General features: G+C 40.9%; 1 protein-coding gene and 1 long non-coding RNA gene across 2 annotated transcripts in view; both read right to left on the bottom strand.

Annotated features, from left to right (window-relative positions):
• Positions 1-18,841, bottom strand: part of PLCXD3 (phosphatidylinositol specific phospholipase C X domain containing 3) — a 75,835-nt gene that overhangs the window by 32,229 nt on the left and 24,765 nt on the right. The window lies entirely within an intron of this gene.
• Positions 1,179-13,730, bottom strand: LOC113960841. Its single transcript, XR_003532123.1, has 4 exons — positions 13,703-13,730; positions 11,530-11,620; positions 10,683-10,733; positions 1,179-1,304 (listed from the first exon to the last, which is right to left on the bottom strand). It is a non-coding gene; the product is annotated as an uncharacterized LOC113960841 (long non-coding RNA).

Consider the following 18,841-nt stretch of genomic DNA (forward strand, 5'->3'; position numbering starts at 1 on the left):
TGTTTGATAAAAACATTATCCAGGACAGCAAAGCCAAAACAACTAGGAAAAAAAAGAAGAAAAAAAAAAGACATTTTAAATTGGCCAGTGTCACCACAGGAAACTGCCTCACTTTCCAGTTGCTCTTGAAGTGTTCGTGGCTGGTTGTGAGCCCCTAAGCCCAAGTGAAAGTCACAGGGCTTAGCCACCTACACACATTCAGCAGCCTATGGTCTAAAGGCATGGGAAGAGAGGTAGACACTACCTCAGGTAACGCAAAAATACAGATAATGAACAAGTCCTAAGAACAGGAATACTTGCATGACCTTACAAAACCAACACATATATACGTGTATACATTATATACCTACTGATACACTCAAAAAAAAAAATTCTACTCTTCTTCTACTTGTATCTCATTCTGCCTTGAAGACCTTGGATACAATGTAGGAAAAGAAAAGGGAAGGAAACGTTTACTTCCTTTCTGTACCATTACTTCCCAGAACTGACAGCCTCTGCTTCCATCCCCACTCTCCTCCTGCAGGAGATGAAGTTGCATTTTCTCTCCACCACCAGGTGAGTTCTGGACTAGCCATCCCAACTGCACATAACCGTAACTCAGACCTTGGTCCTGTGCCTGGGAACACAGCACCAGGATTCTGCACTGTGCTGCCTTGTTGGGACTGTTATTGCAGGCAAAGTTGCATGTCAAAGGTACAATCTCAGAAACCAGACAGGTGCACAGTAACTACCATGCAAACGTTTTACCATGGTTTGCTTGCAAGGACGAACAGAACTCCTTTGTATCAACAACCACTTGAAAGTTACATTTTATCAACCTCTGCCAGGGTTTCTAATGCTACTTCTGCCATGGATGGAACTCTGCATTTCCCTGGCAAAACATCTCGGCTGAAACCCCTTAATCCACAACAAATTTCTCAGCACAACTACAACAGACTTACTAGTTACTGGATCGATGGACACAGCCTAGAGCTGTGCGTGGTAAAGTACAAAACCCAACACAAAGCAACTGCTCTTTGACTAATGTAATACAGAACAGAGATTTTATCCTTCAGATATTCACAGAATAGCTGAGTTCAGAAGAGACCTCGAGATCATCCAGTCCAACCCTCCCTCCTCCTGAGTGAAAGAAAAAAATGTATGCACAGATTATAACAAATCATTGAAGACTGATCAAAAACACCTCTCTGAATCAGCTTCTTAGCTAGGAAGAAAGAAGAACTGGTAGTCCATCAGTCTGGAGATGGCATTCCATATCTAGTGACCAACTTTCAGACTAGAATGACTCCATGTTTTTGTCCTCCCTATAAACACATAAAATTTTCATGCAACAAGAAAGGATTTTAAGCAATTATTTACTCTTGCTCTTCTTACATCTCCTTATCACCATTTTGTTTTGTACTTTTGAACATGGCTATAATTGCATCCAAGGGAAGCCCACATCCATTGATGCTGCCAGTAACTTTCATGACCATGACAAACCACCCTCGACTCAGGCCAAAGCTGCTACCATTTAAGTTGCTCTTCAAAAAAACAGCTTGTGGAATATGGCAGTGCCTGCACCGGGAAGTGTTTCCGATCACTGTATTGAGCCAAGATCAGTGCCTCCCCTAAGCACTGCTTCTTTTCCATAAAGAACTCACTTCTAAAGAATCAAATGGCTTGGAAGGTGGGGAAGCATCTACTTGGTATTAAGGCCCAAGGTAGCTGGTAATTATCACAGTACGACAGGCAAGCTTGGCTATAAATCTGATCAGGTTACTCATTATTCAATTCCTACTAATACGTTTGTTGTATAGAAAAGTACCCACATGCAGTCTCTTACAGTTCCCTCCCGCAAACACAAAGACCAGCTCCTGTTCCTTTCAAAAGATTACACCAGTTAATTCCACATTTCAAATTCTCAATACTCTTTTGAAAAGTAAAGAAATAAGAAAAACCAAGCTATAATTATATTTCTAGCTCTCCAAACAGTGCAAGCACATTCACAACTATGGCCATCTCAAAGTCAATTTTTCTAAAGAAACTGGTCTTTAAAACAGAAGTTTAGCACATGCTGCCATCCTGAGAGCATGTTTCCCTTCTTACTTGATAACTTCCTTACTGTCCTGTAATTGTTTGTGTAGCATGAGGTGAAGTAATTTTTTTTGAGAGGCTGCTAAGTGTAGATAGCCTCCCACCTCTTCCCAGTTAAACCACCTCCAGACAGATTTCCTTGCAGATTTCACGCAGGCAGCACTCAGAAGGCAGCATGGTGCAGCAGCATGTGGATGGCAGGGGCTTTCCAAGAGCCACAGATTACTGTATTCTAAAAGTTCACCATTAAGTGAATTACTAGTTAACCAAATGTAGGTTCTAAAGAAGACAGACTTTACACAGATAAATGTAAGACTGACACCGCTGGAAAAGTGCGGCAAGGTGAGGACACAGTGCAGGGCAGAGCAGGCTCATTCTCATGACTGCTCAGCTCAGCAGAGTCCTTGCCCAACACTGCAGTGGGGCAGGCTCGGGGCAGCAGCACTGCTCATCACCTCATCCCATCCCCACCACCACCAGAGCCACATCCTGCTGCTCACCAAGCCCAAGCCAAGACATCAGAACTCCTGCAGACGTGCAAAGGCAAACAGCATGGGGAACATTTCTGTATTATAGATGTAAAAGATGAAATGATCATGCTGAGGACTGAATCAGTTGGAGTGCCTTCTCCACTATTTTTTTTCCAAATGTGATCTAAACCTCTCATTTGCACACAGAAGAAAAGGTGAAAGAGGAAGGCAGCGATACTGCTTGTGCATATACCACATGCAAAAAGCCTCCATATTGAACATTTGCGCACTGCACTGGAAATTTTAAAAGGTGCAAAAGCCTTAAAACTTTTAAAAACCTGGCCACAGTAAGCCACTAGAAAAGTTATTTTTATTTGTTCAGTCAAGTGAAACTCTAAACATGATTTCACAATGGTTTGCAAGCAAACATATAGCAGTTCTATAAGAGAAGAAGGTTCCCTTCACCTGTCAGACTAAAACTCAGAATTCATGGAAGGACTTCAACTCAAACTTACAAAACTTAGTAAATCAGCTCTTAATTTTTGACACAGTAAGAGTAACCACCCATTTAAAACAAAATCTTTACATCAGGATCGACCAAGCGCCTAAAACATACCGCTTAAGATCATCAGAATTTATAACTTCAACAGCAGAATGGACACATCACTACAGCCTGCATGATTCAGATCAAGTGTTGTAGCACACAGACTACCATGGCCTTCTTGTTTATGCATTTGGCTGCATTTTTAAGGATTGAATAGAATATTCCATATCACATTAATAAGCATCACATAAAACCTTGTTTTGAATGGACAACTGTAATTTGAAGCCAAAGTTAATCACTTGGAAAATTCATGGGGGCAGAGCTGTAGCTATGGTCAATTACCCAAACTCCACAAATGACAATTCTTTCAAGTTTTTGGTTTTTTGTGAACACTGCAAAAAAATGTACTATTCTATCTTTTCTTTTTGCTCTGGAAGCTCATTGCTGCATGTTCAGATGCATGAGAGCTCTCTATCAGATCTCACATTTTAGTTAAATACTAGTCTCAGAAGTACCATAATAGCTACTTTTCTTCTTAATTTAGGGACTAGCAGACAAGAATGTGAAGCAAGGAAAGAGCGAGGAAAAAATAGCAAGAGGTATATCTGAATCTAAGCATAAAATTAATGTGCCAGGAATAGTTTGGGGCGTATGTTGTTCCAGCACCAGCTCAGTCTGGCTGAGTATGTCATCAGCATCCAAGTCATATCTCCTGGGGCAATCAGTAGCACTAGAATTGTGTGCCAATAGCTTTGGGACTACTGAGAGGCTGTGATGATCCCAGGCAGCTCTGCTGAGCATGAGAAATGGCATCTCCCCACAGTGAGCACCTTCTCACCATAATTCATAACCCTAGTGACAGGACCCATTGACAGGACAGCACTCGAGAAGGCTTCTAAAAAAGAGTGTTCATATCTCTTCCTCTCCATGCACACATACAGCACAAGTAATTCAATGTTCACACTCTAAAATAGCATCAAATCAGAAAACCTGTGCTTCTTGAGCTTTTACTTTATTTACTGTCACAGAAAACATCCTTTAATGGTAACTAGAGAAATTTCCCCTAAAATAATTGCTTCTGATTACACTGATATCTCTCTTGTCACTTATTGTATTTTTTTGGAAACACAGAAGTTTTTTGAAACCTGATTTTTCCTTTCCCTCATCTCTTGCCTATCCCCTCTTCTTTGATCTACACTTTTTTTTCTCTGGCGTATACAGTACATCCCTTTCCTAACTCATGACTGCATTGACACATCTATTAGCCTCAGTATAATTCTTATTTCATTGTGTTCTCCCTTCTATTTAAAAAAACAGTAATAATTAAAAAAAAAACCAACCAAACAAAAACCCAACCCCCAACCCAAAAAACAGCACAGTATTTTCTACTAAATCTGAGCATCACTACTGAGCGGTTCCAGTGATCTTGTAGCTGACAGAAATTACTTGCACAGCATATGTAGTTTCTGCGTTTTTACATATAATTTAAAGTACAATAAAAGGAAAACCAAGAGGTCTACCTGGATAAAATGAAACTGCATTGCAAAGTCTGTGGAAGAATGATCCCTTAAATTAGGCTTCTTATTACTTTTAAGATCTCTATAAGAAAGCCACTGCCATTTGAGATGGATCACCACAAGAAATTTAAAAGGCAAGATTTTTCAATTGTTCAAGTACCAAACTCCACTGCAAGAACATCTGCAATGCAGAGAATAAGGACTCTGCCTGCACTGTAATCAGTGCACTGGCAGTTGGTTTACCAGCACTCTAGAATGGGATGTCCCAGGGACAATACTGATAGAGTCTTCTATTACCATACAAGAAATCCAGGCTAATTTCCTTTTCATTTTCTGAGTTTGAAAAGCTGTGGCAAATTTGAGCAGTTTACCTGATTCTTGGGGTAAAAAGCTGGAAAAGCAGATGGGAGAAATATTACATCCTTTTATAAGTCAGTTTGCAAAGGCTTTTACATAGAAACTCTCTTAAAATATAACTGTTATTAAGCTGTCCATATAGACTTGGCTGACTGACCACACCAAGCCTGAGAGGTAACAAAAGGATGTAAAATACTGCAAAGGAAGGGGAGGAAGGGCGAAGCATGTCAAGTGTTTTATATTTTGACCATTCCCTCTGCTATGCATCTTATCTGTTGGCTGCCTCAAACCTTCTCATTAGACATTGTTCTACTTTTGTGAATTGCCTGGCAGATTTGACAAAGAACTATAAACAAAGTAACTCCCTTAGCCACTCTGCTGAATGCAAGACGTCTCCTAAGACCAGGTGCTCTAAAAGCAGTCTCTCTCATGCAAGGAAAGTTTCGTCCACTATAAGCAAAGACATTTTAAAGTCTGACTTCATGTGCACTAGAGGAAAATAGTGAAGCAATTTCCCCCAGACCCTGAGATGCAAATCGAAAACACTATGTCACCTGTGCCAAAGCATTTTTTTCCTGCCAAAGTCCAGAAAAACATGTCTAAGCAGTTGAAGCCTGAACTTGAGGAATTCACCAACTATGCATGTGTTTCAGCCCCTTCTTGCACCATGCTTTGCTACTCAGGTTCTCATGGAAGATCTCCAGTCACATATAGCCACTGTAAACTATCCTTTCTAGGAGCATATACAGAAGATAAAAATGTGACTTGCTGCACACTGAATGAAGAAAAGTGACTACAACACCTGTAAAATCCCGGATCAATGCCAGAAAAATAAACTATTGCTGTAAGGTGGTACCAAGACTGGAAGACAATGAGCCAAGAAGCTTTATAGGGGCAAACAGTGGAGAAATGCACCCTGTTGGAAAAGGAGAACCCAAAGAACACATTTAAATAAAATTATTTATTTGGTCACTGCTAAATGGAAATATACACAGAAGTGAGCTGTGTTTTTACTGCTTGACTGTGAGGTGTTGATAGGCAGATCATCTCTCTGCAACCAAACAGGAGATTTAAAAATAAATCCTATCCAAGCTCAGCATGGTTCAGGTAAGCACTGTCAGACCAGCTACACTGCAATGAGACAGTGTCCCCCTTCTGTGAGAGGCTACACTCAGCAGAGTTTTAAGAGCCCTCCAGACAGAGGTATCAGATAATCTGCTACCCCCTCTGTCTCTCAGGTTCACAATGTGACTTCTGAATAAGGTTAAGGCCTAAAATATGAGGTTTAATAATACCACTTCCAAAGCTTCACACTTCTAATTGTAACTCTGAATAATCTTCCTAGCTACAAATATGTCTCATTTCATTTTTGGCATAAACCCCAAGATATATCACAAAAGAACAGAAAATAAAACACTGCAAAACAGCAGAGGTATCAATCTCAATCTAACAGGCAGGAAATGGGACACACCTGGATGCTATTTTAGCTTGTAGATCAAATAACAAACAAACAAAACAAACCACCACACTGTAATACAGGTAAGCATTACAAGTGCCACTGTTGGAAGAGTCTTAGGTAGGATTGCAAAATGTATGTATCTTCCGCATCACCTGGTGCACATCCTCTCTGGCCCAGGAACAAAAAGGCACTATTAATTTCATTTTGCAAAAAGAATGAAGGCAAGTAAAGACAGACAGAACAGAGAGAACTCAAACTCTCACAACCTGTCTTCTACACATCTCTTCTACCCTCACTGAAGAGGCAATTTAAAGGCCCACATGATCAATCAACCTCCAGTTCCATCAAACACCTTGTAACACCTACTAATCTGATTTCAATCCAGTTTTTCTTGCATTATTTGCTGCTAACATTATCCTTGCTTGATTCAACACAGAAGTCAAATAAGCCACTAGACAATACAGAGGACTACAAGAAATTAATTAAAGCAGTTATAAAGTAGTGTTTATGCTATTCCATTTCCTAAGTTTTCAGCCTACAGTCCACACCAGATTCCCAGTTGGCATTTTTCAGTACAGCTCTAATGACCCATTAGGCCAATTTAGACTACTGCAGATCTGGCTGTTAGTGTTTGCCATTTAGCATTAAGAAGTCAATGAAAAAGCACAGGTGGTACTATTGATTAACTGAAAGAACAGACAGATGATCTGTACTTTGCCCAGACTCAGGATACATCTAATTTACACTAGATATGCCTTTGTCTTTAAAAGCAATTATTAGTTTAGCTGTTTTGTACTAACGCTATATAAATATAACATTTCATAGTATTTTCCTAACATGTAATTGGATACTATCATCATCCTCTGATTTCAATTGTTTTCATCCTCCCTGTTCAAAAGTTAACTTCAAGTTAAGCATGAGCACAAGTCCTACGAGGAGAGGCTGACGGAGCTGGGGTTGTTTATCCTGGAGAAAAGAAGGCTCGGGGGAGATCTCATCACTCTCTTCAACTCCCTGAAAGGAGGTTGTAGCCAGGTGGGGGTTGGTCTCTTCTCCCAGGCAGCTATCAGTAAGACAAGAGGGCATGATCGTAAGCTCTGCCAGGGAAGGTTTAGGTTGGATATGAGGAAGAAATCTTTTACAGAGAGAGTAATCAGACATTGGAATGGGCTGCCCAGGGAGGTGGTGGATTCACCGTCCCTGGAGGTTTTTAAGATGAGACTGGATGTGGCATTTAGTGCCATGGTCTAGTAACCACGGTGGAGTTGGATCAAGGGTTGGACTTGATGATCTCAAAGGTCTTTACCAACCCAGTTGATTCTATGATTCTATGATTCAATGCAAAATTTACAAATTAGTAAATGTATTTTAAGGACCTTTCAAATCACCCAAATATGGAATGTTTTCAGTCTTGAATGTGCCCCCCAAAAAGCCATGTTTTCTCTTTAACATCATGGCAATGACTGCAGTCCACCTAGACTGACAGTGTTTTGGCTTCAGTGTGACACTTCCACAGCTTCGAAGTCAAAATACTGTTATCTGCAGTAATTCCATAGCTGGTGATATTGGTAAAGCTGACGATAATAGTATAGCTGACATTTCCAGTGCTATGATGATGCCAGCACAGATTCTTCTGTGCTTCCTTTGAATGCTCTAAAAAATTTATGTGTCACCCTTTTCTTTTGGATTGAAATTGCCCTTATTATTCAGTCGGAAATACCACAGATAAAAATGTGGTGGTTTGAAACTCCCAAGGATCCAATTTTTAAGTTCAAGCCCCCCTCCCACAGTCTGCCCCTGTGAGAGGGTTTAGTGATGGTATGGACTTGATATCTTTTTCACTTCATGTGGAGAGTTTTCAGACGAAACACAACCATTCGTTATTGGGGGAAGGGAAAAATATTTACAAAGGTTTATTTACTCACACCTATATATATATATTTACATTGAATTAAATTCCTCTTTTCCTTCAATAAAAGTCCAAGAAGGAAAGAGAAAAGTCTTTCTGTCACTGCACAGGCCACAGTTCCTTCGTTTCAGTTTTTTGTGGCACTGGTTAGTGTCCTTCATTTTCCTAAGGCAGCAGATTTAAGTATGGTGGTCAGGATTTTGGTTCTTACATTGTGGAAATTCCAACCCCGAGCCTGAGCCTTCGGGGGATTTCCTTGTAGATCTTCACTCCTGTTGGGATAGAACATTGATAGAACATTTCAGTTCAGTCTTACCAAAGCTCTTTTGCTCTGTCTCAGCTTCCCAGCATGATAGAAGCAGCAGCAGCAGCAGCAGAGGGCACGGCCACCTCTCCCGTGTTCCATCCTGGCTCAGCTCTCAGGACGACTCCGGGTTTCTCGGCCCCTCTGTCTCACTCTAGCTGCCGCCGCATTTTGGGACTCTCTAAAGGTTTGGAAGTCCACCCCTCCTCTTCAACAGGTCTCTGAGTTTTGGGAAATTAATATAGTCTTACCCCAAACCAGCTCTGTTGAGTTTTCTTCTGTTTCGTTGCCAGCTCTCCCTCCTGCAGGAACATCTCTGCGTCTTTCAGCCGGCTTCATGTTATCTTGTTGCTACTGGCTATCTTTTTGGCTTTCAGCCATCGCTGTCTCTGTTCAGGACAGCTCTGCTGCCGTTTTCAATGTTTTCTGCTGCTGCTGACAGTAAGGAAATTCTCCCACCTCTTGATTACGGGACCCGGTCCAGCTTTGACACTACACCGGGTCTCCCGTAGCTTCAGCTGGGGCTGGGGGCTCTTGGCCCCCAGAGGGGGCTCACTGGCCCCCTCCCTCCTCGTGGTTCAGATCATGGCTACCAACCTACTAAAAAACTACTTCACCACCTTCTCTTCCGTTGCTGTGGGTATGTAATTTCCGTAGGGCGCATATGAACCTTTGATTGGTCTAGTATTATCAGTGGGGCAAACCATTACTGCCCCAGAGAAAAGGTTTTTCAAACCACCACACAAACTGACTAAACACCCCCTTCCTCTCCACTCTCTAGGTCTATGCCACCCTGAATATTTTCAAAGCACTTCCAAGAACTTGCTCAAGAGGGTCCATTTCTGACCCAGATGTGAGAGGATGTGAATGGCTTGTGTGAAGGAGATCCTTTGTTTTAAATCATTAAGTAATTCTTTAATAAAATGGCACTAACAGACAGCATCTCTGTTCAACAGACCCACTGCATTGCCAAACACAATGGCAGCTGTTCAACACTGCTGCTACTGCTGGTTTTCAAGGAGACTGTCAAAGCTGCACCATTATTTTTTTCTTTTATGGGTTTTACTTTTTTCCTCTTTGCCTTTTCTCTAGTTATAGACATATACATAATTTCAGTAATTTGACAAATTTTGAGTAACTGAGGTATTTTGAAAAATAAAATCCTGCTTACTATTTTTAGGAGCAGCTGTACTGGCAAAAAGCTCCTTTCAGTTACCTAAAAGAGGACTGAGTTGACAAGAGACCAAGATCTTCACATTTAACTTTGTTTAAAAAGCTTATCCACAACCTTAACCTCTCTGTTGGATACAGAACTGTCCTACTGCTAGAATGTCACTGAAGCTTTGGAGCATGTGAAGACAAAGTTCCCGGGACTCTCCATCCCTCCAACACACAGCTGTGATCCAGAGTGCAGTGGGGAAGACAAATTCAGCACGTAGCTTTGGTGGAACTCTCCTCATTGCTCAACAGTAATTTCTACAAAGGTAGAGGTATTAATACACCCTCTCCCATTAAAATTCTCCTAGTAAGAAGTGCCACATAGGAACTAGGTATTGCTGGATTTTTAGTTGGAGCAGTGCTTGATGCAAACACACACTCAGTCAAAGACTTAACAATGTTCTTGCTAATGCCTATCACGGACCACAGGAATGTCCCTCTTGCCCACAACAGCCACCTTGCTGCACTGCTGCCCCTCACCACGCAAACCTGCACACCATGGGCAGCCAGGCACCCCTTGGCACTGCTGCTGGTTCACCCAGCCAGAAACAGCCATGACAGCAGATGCAGAGCCTGTACTCCACCCTCGGAGCTCAGAGGCACATGGTGCTCCAGCTGGTGTTGTGAGGACACTGCCCTCCCCTTCTGCCCTGGTAGCATCATCAGCAATCACACAGATCCCACATATAGCAGAGGAGGGCTTTCTGCAGAAGTTCAGTTTTTGTGCTGTGCTCATGACTGTAAACCACTCACCCTTGCATACAGTTAAAATGTTCAATATTTTAAAAAGAAAGTATCAAAGTAATTGCATGGAAAATTATTTCTCACCTATGAAAAACACCTAGCCTGTAATCTTCTGTTCTTAACAACATTACTGACCTATAAACAAAGAATAAAATACCTCTTATCAGAGGGCACGTTTTTAAATCTAAATATACTCACCAAAATTAAACTTCGCGGGAAGCTCCAAAATCTTTCCTGCAACTGGTAATCAGCCATTTTTTACATTATGTTACTGACATACCTTAATTAGCTCTAATTCACAAATTATAATCACTGTCTAGAAAAATTGTGATGCATTTGTTCTGAAGCAGTTGTGCATCTTTATGAACATACAGTCACTTTAATCTTACAGAATTTATTAATCCAAAAGGAAAGATACTTTTTCCCATCATGAATTACGACATACCTGTTTTCCACTTCAAGCACTCTGGTTTCCTGAAAGTCACTTGCAAACTACTAGGTACAAGTATTAAAATCTCCGCTCATTGATTACAATGAAGAAAAAAGAAAAAAAATCATTTCTTTGCTATAGAGACTAGTATTTTTTTCAAATACATTTCAACAGGACATAGAAACTAATCTTCAGCTCTTTTGAAAAACCCTTTGAATGTATCCCTCTATCTTTCTGTTTCCAAAGACCTTTCAAACCTTGACTTGTGGGAGTCTGTCTATTATTGTGAGTCAATGACAGCTAGAATCTTCCAAGTGAGACAGACAGTTTTAAGACTGGTGGTGCTTAACTACAACATGCAGTACTACTGCTATTGAAGAAACACGATTTTAAAACTTAAATTAAAGATTTCTACCCTTTACAATAGTGCCATAGCTGTTGGTGTTACTGAAGTTCAGATCTCATTATTATATAGTTCTTCAACATCCACAGTTGACTTACGAGCATTATTCCAGGAAGGCTTATTGGAGCTCAGTTATCAAGTGCAGAGTTTATGAATTTGCTGAATCTTCTAGGTGAACTGTAATCTTCCCTTAGTAGTAATAACAAAAACCAAACTTTGTGCAGGTAAGTGAAAGCCAAAGGAATAATCAGCACAAAACCTTGAGAAGAAAAGCTTCTGAATTGCAAGTTACTTTGCCTGAGACGAGACTGGCAATACAATGCTGTCTTTATTTGCTGAAGTGCACTTGAAGCACAGGAATTTCTCGCTCCAGGTACTCAGCTATCCAAAAAAGCAGAAGATATGTTCCACCTTTTGCCTCATTTTACTTGCATACCCATCTGTGAAGAGGTACAGATCCACATGAAACACTAATTGTTTCCCTCTTCCACAAGTCAGCATCCTTTGAAGAACTCCAGAAAAAAGATGGTCCAATTATTTGCACACAAGAGCCAGATTTCACGGCACTGATTGATTTTCACCAGCCAAGCAAGAGCAGAGGCACAAAAGGGCACTACACTCTGGACAGTCAATGATACATTCAAGGATGATGAGGCAAGTGAATGCAGGTGCCAGGCATGGGTTTGCATATGATGCCACACATCAACAGCCTGTAAGGAGGATTATGATCCGTGCTGAATTCCACCCTGTCTGCTGTGTACTCCATTAGTGCCTTCACACAAGCACATCACCCAAAAAACTCCCTAATCCCATGCAGCAAGAGCAGCTGCAATGGAGGCAGAATCTGGCCCCCAGTGTAGGAGGAAATTGAATAGGGAGCAGAACAGCAGTCCCACCCTCATGCCACCATTTAACAGTTGTGCTGGTATGTGACCTTTTGTTTGCCATCAAATCATCTCCCTAGCAGTCAAATCATATGTTTGTCTATTCATCAGATCCCCTGAACATTCAAACCACATATACAAAGGCTGTTTGGATTCTTCCTGCCTCTATTGTGGCAGCTCAATAACTAAGACAGGGAGCTCCCAGCTGGGTATGAGCAGCAGAGAAACACTGCACAGCCAGAGGGGAAAGAGATCTCGGCAGAGCACACTTATACAGGGAGAAAATTAGAGTCTGGAAACTCAACGACAAGTCATCCCTTTTCTTCTGAGTGTCATAAAAAAAAAGATGCTCAAAATAATTACTACAATAGCGATGTTTAAATTTTAATTTGTACAGTACTCTGCAGAGCTTACAGTTCTGATTGACGTTTTGGCTGGAAAAGGAACCTTACTTAGCAATCTCTGTTTGCTGAATTAAAGAACTAATAGAGGCAGTTTGATAAAAATGATGTCATGCTGTTTGAAACCAAGCCAAAGGAAAGATATGCTTTCATGATTTTGCCCCTGCAACCGTATGGTGATATTTAGACCTACAGATTTTCAAGATGGATTTGAATCCTCACCATTAAAAATCAGAAACTGGGAAATCATGACAAAATTCCAGCACTAAAAACTGCCTCCATCTGAACAGGTTCTGTTTGCAGCAGCAGCAATTCATTGGGTATTTAATTTTATCACACAGAAGAACATTCACTTAGCTTGTCCACATTTAACACACCAACTACTTCACCCAGTTGAAACCACTTAAAATTAAGCCTCATCTAAACTAGCACTGGTCATCTAAATTCCTTCTGAGATGAAAAAGAGGGACCTCTGGAGTGTACCCTGTTCACATATATGTGACTGTTGTAAGTTAGGATGCTTCGTTAGTGAAGGTGATTCTTTTTCTCCACTCTTTAAATGAGAAAAAACAGCTCAGTCAGACAAAATTAGGTGAGATGAACCCCAGCATATATATCTCTACCATTAATAAATGCATCTTTAAAGGAGGGAAATATTATCCCTGTGTTATTAATGGGCAACTTGGGGTCTCAAGAGTCTGGAATTTGTACTTTGAAAGAATTTAGAGTCCATCTACACTTAATTTAGAGGTGTAAAGTCTAAAACTGTGACCCTGAAAACCCCTTTGTGGAAGATAGGTAAGGAACAAAGAGTCTTACTTCTTTTCTGTCTGACCGAGGTACAATTATAGTAGCTACACCTGTATGGGATAGCTTGAAGAAGTCCTCAACAAGGAACATATCTGCCTTGCTCAAGATAGGAATCAGAGAAACTTCTACAGAGACATAATACAGGAGTGGTTTTGTTCTTGCTGAGCAGTGCTTACATGCTGGTGAGGAGGGTGGGGGTGCATGGTAAACTGGGAGGAGACACAGTCAGGACAGATGACCCCAACTGACCAAAGGGACATTCCATACCACATGAAATCATGATCAGTATATAAGGGGGAAGAAGAAGAAAGGGGGAAGGGATGTTTGGACTGATGGCGTTTGTCTTTCCAAATAACCATTACGTGTGATGGAGAGCTGCTTTCCTGGAGGTGGCTGAACACCTGCGTCCCCACAGAAAGTGTGAATGAATTCCTTGTGTCATTTTGTTTGTGTGTGGCTTTTTTCTTCCCTATTAATCTGTTTTTACCTCATTCAATGAGTTTTCCAGCTTTTACTCTTCTGATTCTCTCCACAACCCCACTGGCAGAGGAGTGAGTGAGCAGCGGCATGGAGCTTAGTGGCTGCCTGGGGTTAAACCATGACAGATTGGAAAAAGACTCTCATTCTCAAACAGTGTTCTCCCCCACAGTAACACAGAAGAAAAACACAGGAGAAAAGGTGATGGTGCTTTGTGGGAAGTGCTGACTCAGGTTCAAGAGTAGGGGTCATTAATACAAGGATGCAGCAAAAACCAGCCCTGCACAGCTACCAGGACGCACCTGTTGGGCTGAGGCAAGCTGGGCTCTAAAATCAGGTGTGAGCACTCTGTGTTTGATGTTGTGGGTAGGGAGGTGTGGACAAGGACAAAATGAGAGCCTACAAGACCAGAGTTGCTGCTATGGGTCCTGCAGAAACACCCATCGGGAAATGCACCCTTCCTCTGCATGTTTGCTGTGTGTGAGTGTGTAGGGAGGAACATATGTGGCTTTACACAGCCCAGAGAGAACCACCACAAGCCCCATCTGAGTGCTCTCTGTAAGCTACATCCTTGGGGAGAAACAGCGTAACACTTTCTGTCAGACAAACTAAAATTACACAAGCTGTCTTGGTATTTCTCCCACCGTCACACGAGAACAGTGCCCAGATTTTGATGTGTTGAGGGAAAGAAGGTTTTGGAACATGCTCAGCACAATCCAGGTTGGAATCCACTTGATATCCAGACAGTAACACTTGCAAGTTTCACAGACTGAGCTACTTGGAGTGCATATATTCCTAGATGGCACTAGTATTAGTGTCAGGTTGTATTTTTGTACTTAGCTTGAAGTCTGCTGCTTCCATTTCAGGCCTGGAAAAAGGTTTTCTATACCTAAAAGTTTATCCAATTTTTTGCAATTATAGCCACTGGTCGTCAAAAATTATTACCTTTTCTATGTGCCTGGGACTATCACAGTCATAAGGAAACAGCTGCAATAAGGGAAGATACTAAATTTGGTGTCTGAATGGAGATTGCCAAAAATGAAGAAAAATGAAGCCACATTACCATTTAGTTCTCAAATTTACACATCATACCCAGAAGACCTATACCCTCAACCTCTAAATATTACTCATTTTTAACTACTATATACAACTAGGTAGAGAATTTAAAACACTGAGAAGTCATCTGTTTCACTCAGCTAACTCAACTCCACAGGAAATAACTGAAACAAGAAAAGTGTTTCAAAACACTTTAAAAAAATTCATGCAACAGAACCAACAGCAAACCCTAAAATGCTGGCAAAATAATTTGGTAATAGACAAAAGAAGGAAAAAAAATCTTATTAATATGACGAAAACACCCACTGTCAGCAACAAAGTAATCCTGGAACCCTATAAATGCATTGAGAAAAATAACAATAATGTTAGACTAAACACCTTTGGACACAAATTTGGAGTTAAGTTGTTAAAAAGATTTCTTGAAAGGAAGGATGCTAATAAAAACCCAAACCTCTTAAACTTTTAATATTTTTTTGTGACCCATAAGTTTCTTCATTAAGCTAATCCCATTAATGCTTGATCAACAGACTCAATGCCAACCCTTAACGATACAGGTAACATCACTTGGCAGTCTGTGGCAGTAGTTTGCCCTTTTCTCTGCCAAGCAAATAACTACTAAACTCCAGACTGTTCTGATATCAAAGGCTCTATTGTTCAGATGGGAAAGAAACCCCAGAGGATGTGCGAACTGTCTTGGTACAGAGGTGGCACCTGCTGGAAGGCAGAGCCCCTCTCCCCCAATGACCTCCACCAGCCATCCCTGCTCACATGCACAACTTTTCCTTTTGACACGCCACTGGCATCTGAGGGGAGACACACAGTTTAACAGGCAGCTCATGGTCCAACAGAAAAGAAAGACATCTATAAATAAAAAGCATTACACATAGGCAAATGTGCTGATATTTCGTCTATGTGCATCTTTCCACCTGCACAGCATCCGAAATTAACATTTTCTTAATTTGCTTGAAGAAACGCACAGAAGGTCGGCTCAATCTTGTGATTTCTATGGGTTACATTACCTGACTTGAATGCCAAACGCAGTTTGATATTTCCAAATATAAACCTTGCATGTATTTTCCTGAAGTCTCTCAGCAAAGGGCTGGACAAAATTTGATTGTCCTTGTTCCCAAAACTGATTATGCTCAGTGGCATATCCCCTCCTATACACTCCCTCCCCATTCCTCTCCACTCTCTCAGCCTTCTGTTAGCAGCAAAGAAACAGGAGGAGATTGTAACTAACAACAGGCACATTTCAACTGAAGCCTGTAATTGCATTTCCCCATAAATCTATCAGTTATTTCCTAATAATTATTTATTTATGCATTTGTAGCCAAACAGACAATAGCTTATATCAAAAAGGGTGCACAAAACTGAAAGATAACTACACAGTTTCGTAACCTGACTGTATTCCTATTGCAAAATGTGGTTTTGGCTTTGTAGAAAACATAATGCAAAGGTACAACAGTGAATTGAAAGGTCAATCTGACCTTCACTTTGACAGGTTTTAGACATTAAAGGTTAACACACACAAAAGATGTTAGCTCCATCTCAAAGACCCTTTTCCAAGCACTCTTTTGTGTACGGAAGCAATGTTTCTGTATAGAATCACAGAATCATTTAGGTTGAAAAGACCTTTAAGATCATCAAGTCCAACAACCAATATTGTTGGACTCCGAGTCCACCGAAGAGTGGCATGAGTACTAGCAAGACTTAAAATGACATTTTAACTGGCTTTAGATAAATTAACACAAGCCTCTCAGAGGACACCTACACTGATACATGCAATTCAGACTGCAAGACTGCTGTATGAAACAGTGTCCACGCACTGTGCTCCTCTCCACCCACCCTGGGAGAGGCTGGCAGACCCGTGAGGGCTGGCATTTCACGGCCATCCACAGCGTGATGTTCCCAGGTGCCTCCCGATCCCTGCATGCTCCCACTGCGTGACAGAAATGGTTTCATTAGTGATACATCACAACATCATTTTTCTTGACTAAGGTTCATCTTCTTTTCATTATTGATGCAGTAATTAGCTAATGAGGAGGAACTGCAGTTGCTAAAAGACTAAGTTGTAACACAAGAACTCAATTGGCATGAACTAGTGGAGCCATATCATCTGTTGTTTAATGGGAGACTTTGCAGCTCTGTCACACTGAAATTTCTGCACTTGCATTTCATACTACAGACTTGCTACACTTTTCCCTCGGTCCCTCTTCCCCTCAAATATACACCTCTAAAGAGAATGAGGGGGTCAATTTTCAAAGACAGGTGGAAATTTAATTACATCAAAACTGGGAAATTGTGAATAGAATATTTTGATCTAGGTAGTATCTGTGAGCCACAACACTGAGAAGGACATATTGTATACTCAAAAAGACCCCATGCCTGTTCTAAAATAAAAGCAGCACTATTTAATTACTTCACCGATTTCTCCTCTGGCAACAGCATCAGCTAAGTAAATAAAATATTTTAGTGTAGATTTGTAATGCCTTATGGCTTTGGCTTTGGCCAGGTTGATAAATAAAACTAGCAAAAACCTCAAAACCTGGGAGGCAAACAGATATCTCATTAAAGTGCAGCACATTAACTTGCCATCAGCTTTGCTGCATGCTGTGCCGTGAATAAATTAAACGTGAATTCAGAAGAATTCTGACTGTCTGTGTCTGACAAGCTTTATTACCATGCATATACCAGCAATCATCTCCCCAGTTTTGCAGGAAAAAAAAAAACACATCAAGGAGGCAAGAGCAAAAGAATCCAAGTTTACCTTTTCTGGCAGTTGAGTGGCTAAACTTCTAATGCCAAAGAGGGCCTGACATAAATGCTTCAATGGCAAATACACAATTGGAACTGATATTTTGGACAACGACCAGTGAAGCAGGTATTTTGGTGACCTACTATTAGCAGCTTCTCCTCGTGGCCATACCTACTGAGTGTCTATTGCTTATGCAAATGCAGCCTGTGCTCACTCCAACAGAAATGCAACCTGAGCACCGACTCTGATGGGGTTTGGCTCAGACAGGCACAGTGGAGGTCACTGAATAATATATTTTTCCTGAGGCAAAAGGAAACATTTCCCTATCTTCTGGAGTTCTTTGCCCCTATTTCTTGTAGTGTTACTAAGCTCCTTTATCCTGGAGCATGAAGAGGCTCTGATATGTTAGTTGTATTTCATCCATTTCACTGAAACAACGCTTGACTATGAAAAGCAGGGATTAACATTTCTTTTCCACTGTTTTTTTGTTAAGTTCTATCTCATTAATAAAAATCAGGATTTTTTGATCATCATATATTTCAAAATACAGACATAATAGAAATCTATGCATCTTAATCAAGCAAAACCATCAGAAAACCAAACACAAATGAGGACAGAAGTGAGACAATCATCACACTAGCTGGCTCAGGTCTCCCAAGTCAAAAACACACATGCAAGTATTCAGGATGGCAGGCCAGTGATCCAGTACAAAGAAGGAATGTGTAACTACATACTCACGAGTTTTGCATCTCTTTTTACATAATATCATTGCCCAGATCTGCTCAATAGTGATTTATTAATATATGATCTGTGGCGTAAGCTTATGAAGACCTTATGGCTGGTTTACCTCAATGGATGAAACATTATGTGGTGACCATCAAAGAGGATGTAAGAACAGAGTTTGGGATATTGGCATAACTACAAACAGTAGCACACTGTAAGAAAGACTTTGAGGTGCTGGAGCACATCCAGAGAAGGGCAACAAAGCTGGCAAAGAGTCTGGAGCATAAGTCTCATGAGGAGTGGT

Source organism: Neopelma chrysocephalum, unplaced genomic scaffold (assembly GCF_003984885.1).
Source record: "Neopelma chrysocephalum unplaced genomic scaffold, ASM398488v2 Primary Assembly neopelma1_96921, whole genome shotgun sequence".
NCBI classification, from domain to species: domain Eukaryota; kingdom Metazoa; phylum Chordata; class Aves; order Passeriformes; family Pipridae; genus Neopelma; species Neopelma chrysocephalum.